At 39.3% G+C, this 15,309-nt stretch overlaps 1 long non-coding RNA gene across 1 annotated transcript; it reads right to left on the bottom strand.

Moving 5' to 3' along the window:
- Positions 1 to 1,838: 1,838 nt before the first annotated feature.
- On the bottom strand, positions 1,839 to 10,895 carry LOC114048757. Its single transcript, XR_003569799.1, has 3 exons — positions 10,638 to 10,895; positions 3,137 to 3,284; positions 1,839 to 1,875 (listed from the first exon to the last, which is right to left on the bottom strand). It is a non-coding gene; the product is annotated as an uncharacterized LOC114048757 (long non-coding RNA).
- Positions 10,896 to 15,309: the final 4,414 nt, after the last annotated feature.

Raw genomic sequence — 15,309 nt, forward strand, 5'->3', positions numbered from 1 at the left:
ACATACAAACCTCAGCTTCTTCTCTAAGTAAAGAAGCTCATGGGTTCAAAAGTTCCATCTTTCTCTCTCAATTAGATACCAAAGGTTTAGCCTTTCCCACAGTCACTCTTAATTAAAGAGAGACTATGGCCTGAAGTTTAGAAGAACATTTCTCTCATAAAACATCCTTATTCTGTGGGATTTGTTATCTCACTACCACCTACAAATCACTTTAGCTTCTGAGAAACTCCAGGCATTTGGGTGTTTCACTTGAGAAGTAGACTAGCTGATCTTGTACCATCTTTAGACTCATCCTCACCAATTAAAAAGATGGTCTTATCCAATTCCCGGTTGCCATACATCCCTGGTTCCCTATACAGCTGGGTCTCATAAATTTATAAAGTATTTCTTCAAGGCAGGGAGGAGTGGTCCAGGGTTTTGTGTGTATAAAACCATTTTCCTTAATGTAACCAATTATGATTCCTCACCACCCATGATGCCAGCCAATTATGTGACTTCTCTTCTGTTCTTTGTTCTATGCTTATAAAAATGAGTTGCACCTTCTCTTTTGGGTCTTTGGTTAGAAACTGAAGCAATCATTTACCTCTTTATTAGTAGGTATTAATAATAATAATAAACTATCTTTTGCAGAGAAATGTGTCTTAGTTTATCTTTTTGTTAAATTTCACTCAAGACACTATGCATACCTTCAGATCTGATGATACAAAAATAGAAAGAAAGGTCCTATGTATATAAAAAATATGTGTATCAGTACTTTTTTGTAGCAAAAAACTGGAAATAAATTACTCACCGGCTATGGAATAACCACACAAATTGTGGCATATGCATATAATGGAATATTATTGTCATAAGAAATGATGAACATGAAGAATTCAGATAAACTTGAGAAGACTTACATTTATTGATGCAGAGAAAACTAAGTAGATCCAAGAGGGAAAAAAATTACAGCATGTCCAGAAAAAATGTAAAAAAAACAATATGAAAAGACTTCAGAATTCTGATTGTGTCAGTGGCCAATTTTTATTCTAGGGGAATGACAGTAAAACATGTCTTATTCTTGACAGAGAAGTAGTAGTCTATATAAGTGCAGAATGAAGCATACATTTTCCTACTTGAAGGAAATATGGAAACAATCATTTATTAAGCATCTACTGTGTTCCAGACACCGTACCAAATGTTTTACAAATATTATCTCATTTAATCCTCACAACAACTTTGGGAGGTAGGTGCTACTATTATCCCCATTTTATGGTTAAGGAAACTGAGGCAGACAACAGTTAAAATAAAATGATTTGCCCAGGGTCACACAGATAGTATTTATGTGAGGCAGAATTTGAACTCACATCTTCTTGACTCCAGTCCCAGCTCTCTATACAGTCACCTAGCTACTTCTTGACTGATGCCTTGCTTTATTTGGTCTAACTAAACTTTTTTACAATGCAGAGCTCTATGGGGGATGTAGCTAACCATTGTGGGGTGTGCGAGTGTTGAGGGAGGACTAGCACCTCTGGTGAGTGGGCTTGCTGAGCCCTTTTTTTTTCAGGGCTGCTCATCCACTTTTGGTGTCCACCCATCGCCCAGCTCTCACATGTGGCTCCATGTAGCTGTAGCATGTGCAGTGGCCACACCCCAGTAAAACCATCTCAGTAGATAAGCTAAATCAGGTTGAATGTAATTGCCAGACCTTAAACCTGTTGCTGAGTTAGGTGGATGTCTATCCCAAGCATGTGAAGCCTTTCCCTGGCAGAATGAGTGGAGGAGAATTGTGAAGCCCTTAGAGCTTGGTCAGACATCAAAGACATCAAGGTCAACCACTGCATCCCGGGTCATTGCCAGTTGTCCTGACTTATGTCTGACTCCCAGACTTTGATGACTCTGGAAAAGAGAATGAGACAAAATTGTGCAACTCTGCCTCACTTCAATCCGATACACCCATAAGTCAAGGGCATCACTTAATGTGGTGTCATTGATCTTCTTTGAATACTAAGGATGAACAACAGCAAAAACAGCAGCTAACTATTGTAGGACCAGATTTATTGCTAGCTCTATTTTCTATGGGAATCAACTAGTTAAGTCCTGGATAAGAGCACTTTATTTCCTTTTGTATTGTGGGAAACCTTCTCAGGTTCTGGATCAGTGCTTTGGACCAATGCCCTTGCTTTAGCCAGCAGGAAAAACAAAACAACACAAAAGAAACCACAGGGATGTATACTAAACACCTTTCCCCTTGGGGATTACTCACTGCTTATTGTTTGACAGTGTACATATTTGTATATGCAAAGCTCCTGACCTTTGGCCTCCAATGTATAATTATGGCCAATGCATTTTAGGATTCCCAGCCCTTTCCAGCTACAAGAAAAAATAAATCATCCCAATCTGTGCTATGTCACAAAAGAACAGAATGTTAGAGCTGGAAAGGACTTCATGACATAGAACACAGAATGTCAAAACTGAAAGGGACCTTAGAACACAGACTATAGAATGTAAGAGATGAAAGGGACTTTGGACAATAAAATATTGAAACAACAGAATGTTAAATACAGAAGAGACATAAAATATAAAATTTTAGAACAAAAACAGAATGATTGAGCTGTGAGGGACCTTAGAATCGTAAAACTGTAGAACCTTGTATCTCAGAGAGATCTTAGAGATTTAGTCCAATTCTCTCATTTTATAGGGGAAAAATCTAGGGGCAGAGGGACAGAAAATTGCTCGCCTAAGATCACAAGGTCACAGTCCCATTCACATAGTCTAGTCTCATTTCTAGTAAGGACTAGGAATCAAGTCTCTTATTCTACCTGCCTCTCTCCTTTCCCTCCCCCACCCCCTCTTTCATTTTGTCTGGGTTTATATCAGAGGGATGTCTTTCTCCAGAATCACAGCATCTGTTAGCCATTTGGCAACTCTTTCTCAGATACATGAAAATAGTAGAAAGAAACCTAATATGCTGATTGCAAACAGATCTTAATTTGCAATCCTTGTTGTGATCCAGTGGGGTATGAAAACATGGCAGCAGAGAGAAGTTGGTTGAACCAGTTGCACATTGAAAGCTTTGTTAAAAGTATTCTCTAGTTAGAGCTTAGAAGCAACAGAATGTGGAGGTCTTACAAACTTAGTTTGGATCTTGAATTCCCACCTTTTGTCCAGTGAGGAGCTACCTTGCACCTCACCCAAAGCCTTAAGGTGACAGGGAAGGTAGGTTAAAGGAGAAGAGATTGGTTGGGATACTGGTTAATATCCAGAATTATAACCTTGGTATTTCCAGCCATGATCCCTCCAGGCAGCTGCAAGGAAGAAGACATGATCAGAGATTTTAGTTATGTACCCACTTATATCAGATCTTAGCTTAGATCAGGGTTCCTGGAGCAATTGCTTACTTGATTTAAATTTTTTCTCATGGGACCCTTTGTTTCTTATATTTTTATTTTCCATTTAGGAATGTGTTCAGAAACCACTTGTAGATAGTACTAGTGATGGGTGATTAAATAGAGTGAATCATTTGTCCATATACAAGTCCATTCCTTAGCCAATGACTTCACCTCAAATTGATGAAAAATACAGTTTTAAGACCTCAACTGAACTCACTGAGTTAGTAATCTGTATAAACTCAAAGAACGTCAGAACTAGAAGGGACCTGAAAATACTGAATGTCAGAGCTGGAAGGGACCTTAGATACTATCCAATCCTAAAGAATCACAAGATTATAGATTTAGAAATGGAAGAGAACTTTGAGATCTTTTCCAACTTTCTCATTTTACAGATGAGGAAACAACCCCATACAGGTTAAATGACTTGACCCAAATCACACAAATTATAAGTGGCAGAGTCAGGACTTGAACCCAGATCCTTTAACTACAGATTCAATACTCTTTGCTCTGTTGTTGTTGTTGAGTCGTTTTCAGTCATGTCTGAGTCTTTGTGACCCCATTTGGGATTTTCTTGGCAAAGATACTGGAGTAGCTTGCCATTTCCTTCCCTAGCTTATTTTATAGATGAGGAAGCTGAGACAAATAGGGTTAAGAGGCTTGGCCAGGGTCGCATAGCTAGCTAGTAAGTATCTGAGGCCAGATTTTAACTCAGGTTTTCCTGATTCCAGGCCTGGCACTCTATTCACTGCACCACCTCACTGCCTGATTTTTAACTCTATAATCATGCTCTTTTTTTTAGAGGATCATAATTTAATTTTTTTATTAATTTATTTTAATTTATCAACAATCACTTCCATAAGTTTTTGAGTTTTAAAGTTTTCTCCCTCTCTGATCCCTAGACAGCACACAATCTGATATAGGCTATACATATACGTTCCTATTAAACATATTTTCACATTTATGATGTTGTAAGGAAGAATTAGAACCAATAGGAGGAACCACAAGACAGAAAAAACAAAACAAAACAGAAGAAAAAAAAATAGCAAATAGTATGCTTCAATCTGCATTCAAACTCCATGGTTCTTTCTTTGGATGTGGATAGCATTTTCCATCATGAGACCTTTGGAGATGTCTTAGATCCTTGTATTGCTGAGGAGGGCTAAGTCTATCAATGTTGGTCATCACACATTGTGGCTGGTACTGTGTACAACGTTCTCCTGGTTCTGCTCATTTCACATAGCATCAGTCCATACAAGTCTTTCCAGGTTTTTCTGAAGTCTGCCTGGTCATCATTTCTTATGGCACAATAGTATTCCATTACATTCATATACCACAACTTGTTCAGCCATTCCCCAATTGATGGGTATCCTCTCAATTTCCATTTCTTTGCCACCACAAAAAAGAGTTGCTAAAATATTTTTGTGCATGTGGGTCCTTTTCCCATTTGTATGATCTCTTTGGGATGCAGCCCTAGAAGTACTATTGCTGGGTCAAAGGGTATGCACATTTTTATAGCCCTTTGGGCATAGTTCCAAATTGCTCTCCAAAATGGTTGGATCATTTCACAACTCTACCAACAATGCATCAGTGTTCCAATTTTCCCATATCTTCTCCAATATTTATCATTTTCCTGTTTTGTCATGTTGGCCAATCTGATAGGTGTGATAGGGTACCTCAGAGTCATTTTTGATTTGCATTTCTCTAATCAATAGTGATTTAGAGCATTTTTTCATATGACTATAGATGGCTTTAATTTCTTCATTTGAAAACTGCTTGTTCATATTCCTTGACCATTCATCACTTGGGGAATAACTTATATTCTTATAAATTTGACTTAATTCTCTATATATTTTAGAAATGAGACCCTTATCGGAGACATTGGTTGTAAAAATTCTTTCCCAATCAGCATTTCTATATATAACCAACAAAGCCCAACAACAAGAGATAGAAAGAGAAATTTCATTTAAAGTTACTGTAGACATTATAAAATATTTAGTAGTCTACCTACTGAAACAAACCCAGGAACTATATGAACACAATTACAAAACACTTTTCACACAAATAAAGTCAGATCTAAATAATTGGAAAAACATCAGTTGCTCATGGGTAGGCCAAGCCAATATAATAAAAATGACAATTCTACCTAAATTAATTTACTTATTCAGTGCCATACCAATCAAACTACCAAAAAATTATTTTATATAGCTAGAAAAAATAATAACAGGATTCATCTGGAAGAATAAAAGGTACAGAATATCATGGGAACTAATGAAAAGAAATGTAAGGGAAGGTGGCCTAGCTGTACCAGATCCTAAATTGCATAATAAAGCAGCAATCATCAAAACTACTTGGTACTGGCTAAGAAATAGAGTGGTAGGTCAGTGGAATAGGTTAGGTATGGAAGACACAGTAGCGAATGACTATAGTAATCTACTATTTGATAAACCCAAAGACCCCAGCTTCTGGGATAAGAACTCACTTGTATGTAGAGTTGTTTGAATATTGTCTCACCCATTAGAAGTGAGCTTTTTGAGGGCAGGGATCATGTTTTTCTTTCTTTATATCCCCAACACTTAGTGCAATGCCTGATGCATAGTAAACACTTCATAAATGTTTTTTGACTAATTGGTTGAATAATTCAGAGGCCTAGCCCCAAAATGTCAGGTATGCTAGAGCCAGCTCTTATGGGCTCAGGGAGAGCCAGTTGTTAAATTTTCAGTGTGAGCAATAATATATTGGAAATCAGTAAATGGTACAAATCAGCGATTGGTTTTGTTTTGTTTTGTTGATCATCTGGACATAATAAAGTGATGAAGAGAATGTTAATAATGCAGGTAAAACTCTAAAGTGTGTCCTGCATACCTTTCTCCCCCCAGAGGGCTTGTTGAATATTTACCAGTATAGCACTGAGATGTAGCAATATTTTAAAAAATCTTACATCACTATTGACACAAATAAATGTAACATCCCAGCCAACTTAACTAGCAGAATTTCCTGAGAAAAATGATTTAAGCTTATATTAATGCCTCAGGAACTCACATCTGCATAGGGCTTTGTACTTGGCATGCCACTTTCTTATCCATTATTTCATTTGATCCTTACAACAATCCAGTGTGGGAGTTAGGGCAGGGATTTGTAGCTCCATTTTATCAATAATATCTTACAATAATCATTTAGCATTTTATGGTTACAAAGTACTTTTGCCTTCATTTTTCTCATTTAATTGTCACTACACCCCTGTGAGGGTGGTAATTTAAATCATATTATTCCCATTTGAAGGATGAGAAAACTGAGATGCTGTAACTTGCCTGATCTGCATGTCTAATCAGAAGCAGGGTCTAGACTTGAACCCAGGTCAGTTAGTCAATAAACATCTACTATATGCCAGGCCAAGGGCAGCTAGTGCCAGGTGAGGGCAGCTAAAGAGCTGGAGACCCTCACTTGATCCATCTGTCCTTGCTTACTGTCATGCCAGATCTCTTTTTCCTTTTGGGGCTTAACTCCTTGAGAAAGCTATCTATAATAGGTGCCTTCACTTCCTTTCCTTTCATTCTTTTCTGAACTCTCTACAGTCTGGCTTCAGACCTCATCAGTCAGTTGAAACTCATCTCTCCAAAGTTACCAGTGATGACTTAATTGCCAAATACAATGGGCTTTTCTCAATCCTCGTCCTTTCTTGACCTCTCTGCAGCCTTTGACACTGTCAATCATCCCCTTTCTCCTTGACATCCTCTTCTCCGTAGGTTTCCTGGTTCTCTTCATACCTATCGAATGGTTCCTCAGTTTCCTTTGCTGAATCTTCATTCAGGTTATACCTGTTAGTGGTGAGTGTCCCCTAGGTCTTTGTCCTGGGTCCTCGTTTCTCTCTATAGTATTTCACTTGGTGATTTCATCAGCTCCTATGGATTTAATTGTCATCTCTATGCTGATGCTACTCACTTTACTTTACCTAACTCTAATCTCTCTGTCTCTTTGTCTCTCTCTTTCTTTCTCCCTCCCTCCCTCTTCTTCTCTCTTCTCCCTCCCCCCCTCTTCTTCTCTCTTCTCCCTCCCCAACCTCCAGTCTCATATCTTCAGTTACTTATTGGACATTTTGAATTGGATGTCCTGTAGATATCTTAAATTCAACATGTCCAAAACTATATTGATAATCTTTAAAAAAAACAGCCAAACCAAACCAAAAATCTATCCCTTTTTTCTAACTTCCATATTATTGTCAAAGGTCTCACCATCTTCCCTGTCAATCAGGTTCAAAATCGAGGTGTCGTACTGTATTCCTCACTTTGTCTGTACCCTCTTCCTCCATATCTAATCAATTGCCAAGTTCAGTCAATTTTACCTTCAAAACATCTATTGTATATGCCCTCTTCTCTCCTCTGACACTGTTACCACCATGGTACAGGCTCTCATTACCTTATGCCTGGACTATTTCAACAGTCTGTTGGTTGGTTCCCCTGTCTGAGGTCTTTTCTCGCTTCAATCCATTCTCCACCCAACTGTTAAATTGATCATCCTAAAGTATAGGTCTGCCCTAATCATCCCTCCATTCAATAAACTCCAGAGGCTCCCTATCACCTTCAGGTTCAAATAGAAAATCCTTCATTTGCTGTTCAAAGCCTTTCATAATCTGGTCCTTACCTAACTTTCCAATCTTCTTACACCTTCTCCTGCCCCCTCTGTACTCTGCCATCCAATGACACTTGTCTCCTCACCATTCCTCAAACTAGACACTCCAACTCCTGACAGAGCATTTTCCCTGACTATCCTCCCATGGTGGAAACTCTTTCCCTCCTCATCTCTACTTCTTAGCTCCCCTGTCTTCTTTCAAGTCTCAACTAAAGCTTCACCTTCTGCAAGAAACCTTTCTAGTTCTCCTTAACCTTATTACCTTTCCTTTGAACATATCTCTACCTTGTCTTGTGTAGAATTTACTTGTATGTAGCTTTTTTCATGTTGTCTCTTCTATCATTTGTTTTCTTTGTAGCCTCAGCGCTTAGCGAGGTACTTGGCACATAGCAGGTGCTTAATAAATAACTGTTGACTAACATCATAAATCCAGAGTTGGAAAGGACCTTAGAGGTCATGTAATCCAACCTATTCATTTTTCACTTGAGTAAACTGAGGTAAAGAGAGATTAAGTGATTCACTCAAGGTCAAACTTATGGTATACTTGGTATTGTGGAGAGACTTCTGGCTTTGGAATCAGAAGACTTGAGTTTGAATCCCAGCTCTGTGTGACCTTGAGCAATCATTAAAACAGCAAGTATTTGTTAAGTACTTTGTCTGAGCTAGGTGCTAGTGATAAAAAATGAAATATTCCCTGTCTATAAGGAACAACCTATTTGAACCTGTTTCCTTTTTTTTTTTAAGGTAATAGGGTTGGACTAGATGACCTGTAAAGTCCTTCTAGCTATAAATCTGTGGTTCTATGTTTCTTATTATATATTTTTTCAGCATGATTACACCCAAGTACACAGTTGTTATAGGGTAGCTAGGTAGCATGGCTGATAGAGTTTGGGGACCTGGAGTCAGGAAAAATTGAATTTAAATCCAACCTCAAACAGTTACGAGTTGTGTGACTCTAGGCAAGTCACTTAACTCTTCTTGCCTCAGTTTCCTCATGTGTAAAATGAGCTGCAGAAGGAAATGGCAAAACACTGCAGTATCTTTGCCAAGAAAACCCCCAAAGGGGCTGTGAAGAGTTGAATGTAACTGAAAATGACTGAACAACAACAATAACATAGCTGCTATGCATAGAGGAGTCTGAAAATCGGTTCTCTTTTCCTTTACCTTTTAGTTCAGATGCCATATGATTTTTAGAAATTTCTAGGAATCTAAGTAAGTTAAGGAAGCATGCTCATTTCCTCTTATGGGAACAGCTCTAATCTGGCATGATGCTATTTTTATTGCTTCAGAATTTGAATCTCTGTGGCTCCATTCTTGAAAAGATAACTTACCAAGTAATCCTGTTGGGAGTAGCTGACCACTAACCTGCCTCTGGACCCCTACACTTCCCTGAGGCTGGTTCAGGCTTCAGTAGTCCAAGCCTGTAGCCCCCATAGATTTCCTCCCTGCCATACAAATTTGTTTCTAGGAATGGTTCGCATTTCCTTAGTTCTCTACTATTTACAAAACATTATCCTCACAACCGTTTTTTGTAAGATAGGTAGCACGTTGTCATCCCCATTTTGCCGATGAGATAAATAAGCCCTAGAGAGATCATAGGACCCTGGAGAGAGAGAGAGAGCTGAAAGAGACCTCAGAGGTCCTCTCCTGTGAAGTGCCCATCTTACAGATGGCAAGAATGAGGCCTAGAAAGATTAAGAGGCATGTTTTGAGGCAACACTGGTAGGAAGGAGCAGAGCAGAAGTCTGAGCCCAGGTCAATGATCCAGTGTTCATAAACCACGGTACCACACTGTTTATATAAAATAAAAGCTGATTGACATTGGGTAATAATATATACTATATTAGAATAAAACAATCCTCTACCACTTTATCTGAATTCTTCTACATGAGAGGCAGCATTTTACAGGGGAAAGAACACTGATTCTTAAGCCAGACAATCTGTGTTAAAATCCTACATCTGATATTACTACCTATGTGACTTTTTGTTGTTATTGGTGAGTCATTTTTCAGTCATGTCCAACTCTTCATGACCCCATTTTGGGGTTTTCTTGGGAAAGATACTAGAATGGTTCGCTATTTCCTTCTCCAGCTCATTTTACAGATGAGGAAATTGAGGTAAATGGGGTTCAGTGACTTGCCCAGGGGTACACAGCTAGTTAAGTAGTGTCCAAGGTCACATTTGAACTCAGGTCTTCCTGACTCCAGGCCCCCTTTTTCCACTATGACACCTAGTTGCTCTACATGACTTTAGGCAACTCATTTAACTTCCCGGGGGGCTCAGTTTCTTTATCTTTAAAAGGAGAGTGCTGCAGGGGCAGTTAGGTTGCACAGTGGTTAGAGAACTGGCCCTGGAGTCAGATGGACCTGAGTTCAAATCCAGCCTCAAACACTTTCTAGCTATGTGACCCTGGGCAAGTCACTTAACCCCAACTGCCTCAAAAAAAATGCTTTTAAAATGAGAGAATTGAACTAAATGGTCTCTTAGGATCCTTCCAAAGCTAGTTCTATGATCATAATCCGCCTGGTTTCCCTGGGGCTTCCATTTTCTTCTCTGTAAAACAAGGAAGCAGGCCCACATGGTCTCTGAGATTCTTTCCAGTTCTAGGTCAGTGATTGTAGGTTCCCCCAAGCAAGAACTTACCTGTGTTCTGTGACCCAGGAGTGCAGTATCTTCTGGCTACCAAAGAAAAAGCGACTGAACTGAAATTCTGCTCCTTACTGGAAGTGGAATGAGACCCCAGTTCTTCGAGGCCTTGAAAGGACTTGCCCCAGGCCACACAGCTCATTCAGTGAGGAAGCAAATAACTAAGATGCGATCCTGGGTCTTTTGACTCTGAGTTCTGACTTCCTTGACGACCTTTGTTCTGCAGCCACTTTGCTCCTGACCACCTGCTGTGTAAATATACCCTGCTGGTTCGGGACCAGCCTCATTCAGATATAGAGTAGGCAGCTGCTTGCTTATATAATATGACTTGGGGCTGAAAGGGCAAGACGGGAAGGAACATGATTGCTGTCTTCAAGTATTTGAAGCACTAGCCTATCCTATGGATGAGGAATTTGATTGCTTTTGGCTAGAGAGAACAGAACAGAACTGGGAGCAATGGATGGTAGTTGTTGAAATGCAAATTTTGACTTCTCAAAAAAAAAAAAAAAAGGAAAGAAAACAATCCTAAATTCAAATCTAAAGTAAAGTAAGTGTCCTAAAGTAAAATAAGTTGCCTTGGGAGGTTGTGAGTTCCCCATCACTGGTAGTTTTCAAGTGGGATTCTAGATGACTAAAATGGCATAGGTGTAGTGGATAGAGTACTGGATTTGAAGCCAGGAAGTTCTGAGTTCAAATCCTGCCTCAGATGCTAGCTGTTGGCTCTGGGCAAGTCACTTTACCTCTCTGTGCCTCAGTTTCCTCACCTGTAAAATGGAGATAATAATAGCACTTAGTTCCCAGAGTTGTGCAGAGGGTCAGATGAATTGACATACGTGAAGTGCTTTACAAATCTTTCAGCATTATATGAATGTTAGCTATGATGGTGATGATGATGATAGCTCAGATCCATTTTCATATTGAATATTATTGTTGGTTGGGAGCATTGCAGAGGGGATTGCTGCTTAGGCATGGCTTGAACTAGACGGCTCCTGGGGTCCCTTTAAGCTCTAAGTGTTTGTGATTCTATGTTTCATGGTTATCCTTTGCTTTTCCCATTTTAGTGGCCTTTTGTAAAGAAGGTCTCCTTAGGACTTAACCTTGAAAAGACTTTCTTAGTCTACTGTAGAAATTATGGAAATAATTGTTGTTCAGTTGTTTCAGTCATGTCCAACTCTTTGTGACCCCATTTGGGGTTTTCTTAGCAAAGATATTGGAGTGGTTTGCCATTTTCTTTTCCAGATCATTTTGCAGATGGGGAAACTGAGGTAAGCAGGGTTAAGTGACTTGCCCATGGTCACACAGCTAGTAAATGCCTGAGGTCAGATTTGAACTCAGGAAGATGCTCTTCCTGAATCCAGGCCTGGTGCTCTATCTACTGTACCATCTAGTTGCCCCATGGTGACAACAACAACAACAATAATAAGCTATCATTTGCATAGTGCTTTAAGATTTGCAAAGCATTTTATATATGTTAATTTGTTCTTATGTTAATATGTTAATAATGTTAATATGTTAATAATTCTTTTGATCCTCACAGCAACCCTGTGAGGTAGATGTTATTATTTTTCACATTTTATAGGTGAGGAAACTGAGGCAGACAGAGGTGAAATGACTTGCCCAAAGTTACACCACCAGTTAAATGTTGGACGCAGGATTCAAACCCAGGTATGAAGCAATTATGCTGCCCGGGTCTTCAGAAACATTCTCCATTGCAGACTTATCATGACTCCCACTAGTCTGAAAGTGTGAGTTGTTTTCAGTAGGTCAGTATTCACCTCACACTTTAATTAAACTCTTTGTGAACCCTGTGCTCAGAGTTTGGCTTGACTTGCTTATTTATTCTGGGGGTAAAGAAGACAAAAGCAAGTGGTCTTGCAAAGCAAGCCTCAAATGGAAACAAATGCTCATTTTTTTTTGAGGAAATAGAGCAAAGGAAGGAGGCCTCTGCGGACTTGGTTTCTGTTTTCATGTTTGTTTCTCTCTTCCCCTTTATGTGGACTCACCTTCCTCTTTCCACTTGAATGTATATGATCTCAAGAGTTGGCCCGTTTTCCCTGGGAATTGTACAGGGAGTTTTGGCCAAACATTTCTTTGTTTCCTTCTGTTTAAACTAAAACAAACTGAAGTAATAACAACTCACATTTATGGAGTACTTTAAGGTTTGCTGAGTGATTGCCTTATTCTAATCCTGTGGGGTAGGGCAGTCAAATCTGTACTACCCCCACTTTTTAGAGAAGCAAACTGAGGTTCAGAGAAGTTAAAGATCTTAAAGGATTACTGACTTAAGGAAGAATCTGCCTTTGAACGCCAGATTTGATTCTCAGTACCTGTGTGACCTTGGACTTCACCTTTCTGGGCCTCGGTTTTCTTATCTTTAAAATGGGGATAGTAATAATTTCACCCTGAGGAACTGTAATTCAGAGCTCAGGGCATGAATACTCTGGGTGTTAAAATAACAGCTTATGTTTCTACCATGCTTTTGTTGTTGCTTAGTTGATTAGTTGTATCTGACCCTTCATGACCCAATTTGGGGTTTTCTTGGCAAAGATACTAGAGTGGTTTGCCATTTTCTTCTCCAGCTCATTTTACAGGTAAGGAATGGAGGCAAACAGGGATAAGTGACTTACCCAGGTCACATAGCTAGTAACTGTCTGAGGCTGGATTTGAACTCAGGTCCCCTGGCTCCTGCGTGGCCCTCTATCCACCATGCCACCTAGCTGCCCTCCAGAGTGCTTTACAATTTATAAAGTGTTTTCCTTATAGTAACCTTATTGAGGAGCTAGTATAGGTATGATCATTTTCATTTTGCAGATGAGGAAACTGAATTTAGATTTGGAAAATGGTACCTTTGGGTTATAGTGCTAGTATGTAGCAGACCTAGGATTCAAACCCAGATTTTCTGCCTCCAATTCCAGAATTCTTTTTACTATACCATGTTATGCTGTTGGCCATCACTATATCAAAAATATCCTGGGATTTTGTGCTGTATCATAGTTTCCCTTTAATCACTCCCAGGTTAGCTCTGCTAAATATTTTCACCAAAGTATAATTGTTCACATACTTTCCCCTTTATGACATAAGGAAAAAGTTGTTGGGAAAATACAAAGAAAATAAGCATTTATTAGTGCCTACTATATGCATGGCACTGGGCTTAAGCACTTTACAAATATTATTTCATTTACTTGGCATGACATCCCTGAGAGGTTGGTGCTATGACTACTCTCATTTTATAGTTGAGGAAAGTGAGGCAGACAGAGGGTAAATGACTTGCCCGGAGCCCACAAAGCTAGTGGCTGGGGTTGGATTGAGCTCAGGTCTTCCTGACTGACTTCAGGCCCAGTGCTCTACTGCACCACCTAGCTGCCATATATAGATACTTAGATACTCAGATAAAAGTATTTAAGAGTCACTATGCTAAGTGCTAGAAATACAATTATAAGTACCCAAGACAATATATAAAGTAGATTGAAGTAGGAGCTTTCCATATTGGAGCAAGGCAGTAGGTGAAGAGAAGGAGAAGAAAGCCAGGGAATGAATCCAAGTATGAGTGAGATCAAGCATGGCTTGGGTCCTTCATGAAATGATGGTTCGAGAGAGGGAATCACCAATTAAGAGAGGGAGGTCTTGGGACAGAGGTTTCTTCAGAAACACATGAGGAATAGGAAGAGAAGTCTAGAGACTGAGTCTTGGTAAAATTACCTGTCTAGTTCTGATCTCCAGAATTGCTTTGTGAGGAAAATTAATTTTAATTCTGTGTCACTTATTAATATTTAATTTGTAATATTCTCTTCTCTGACAAAAGGCCATCTCTTATACTAGATTAAAGAGAAACATCTCCCCGGCCAATTCTAGCTAAGGAATGTCATAGCAAGGCATCTGCTTGTTAACTAGGTTGGGCTAGGCCCCAAACAACTGGGAACCTGAGTTTTGTTTACTCTGTAAACAGGACCCAGCTTGAGTTAGATCCCTCCTCAGGGAGATGAGTTTCTATGCTTGCTGCCTTCATTAGAGTTTGGTGCAGACTGGCTCATGAAGAAGAAATAAAACCATTGAGAACCTAATCAGGATGCCCAGATTGTTATGGTGGACTCAAAACTCAAGACCAAGCCTTTCCTCAGTTGACATCCTGCCTTGAAGATTAAATAATGGGGAGGGGCTGAGGCTTCAGCCCACCTTCTCATTAAATGTCCAATAATCAGGGCTGCTTTTTGCTTGTCAAGAGAGTTCCCTGTCAGAAGAAAAATACCTGATTTAAGGTGTTTCAGAGACTTCCTTTTTGTCTTTGGTTACCAAGAGAAGCCACTGACCATCAAATTGCTGTTTATTGGGTAACCTAACTAATAAATTGATTTTTAACACCGGAAAACTTTGTCTTGGAGTTTTATTTTTAACCTTGGTGGGGAGGAGCAAAATGCCCTGTTTTCAGCCTGGAGTCACTTCCCTCTTAACACACATAGACACAGAATATTTGTATTCAGATGAACTTGTACTTCAATGCCTCAATGAATCTGTGATCTTGTAAACATGGTAATTCTTCCCAGTGTTGCAAACAATAAATGTTTTTTACCTCTTCAAATTCTGTCTATGTTCTTTCATAGATCTTCCACCAAGGATCTACCCAATGGTCTGGAGGTCTTCCTCTAGGTCTTTTTAAATGTTGTGGTCATTT

This window comes from Vombatus ursinus, unplaced genomic scaffold, assembly GCF_900497805.2.
Source record: "Vombatus ursinus unplaced genomic scaffold, bare-nosed wombat genome assembly UNPS02014794.1, whole genome shotgun sequence".
NCBI lineage: Eukaryota > Metazoa > Chordata > Mammalia > Diprotodontia > Vombatidae > Vombatus > Vombatus ursinus.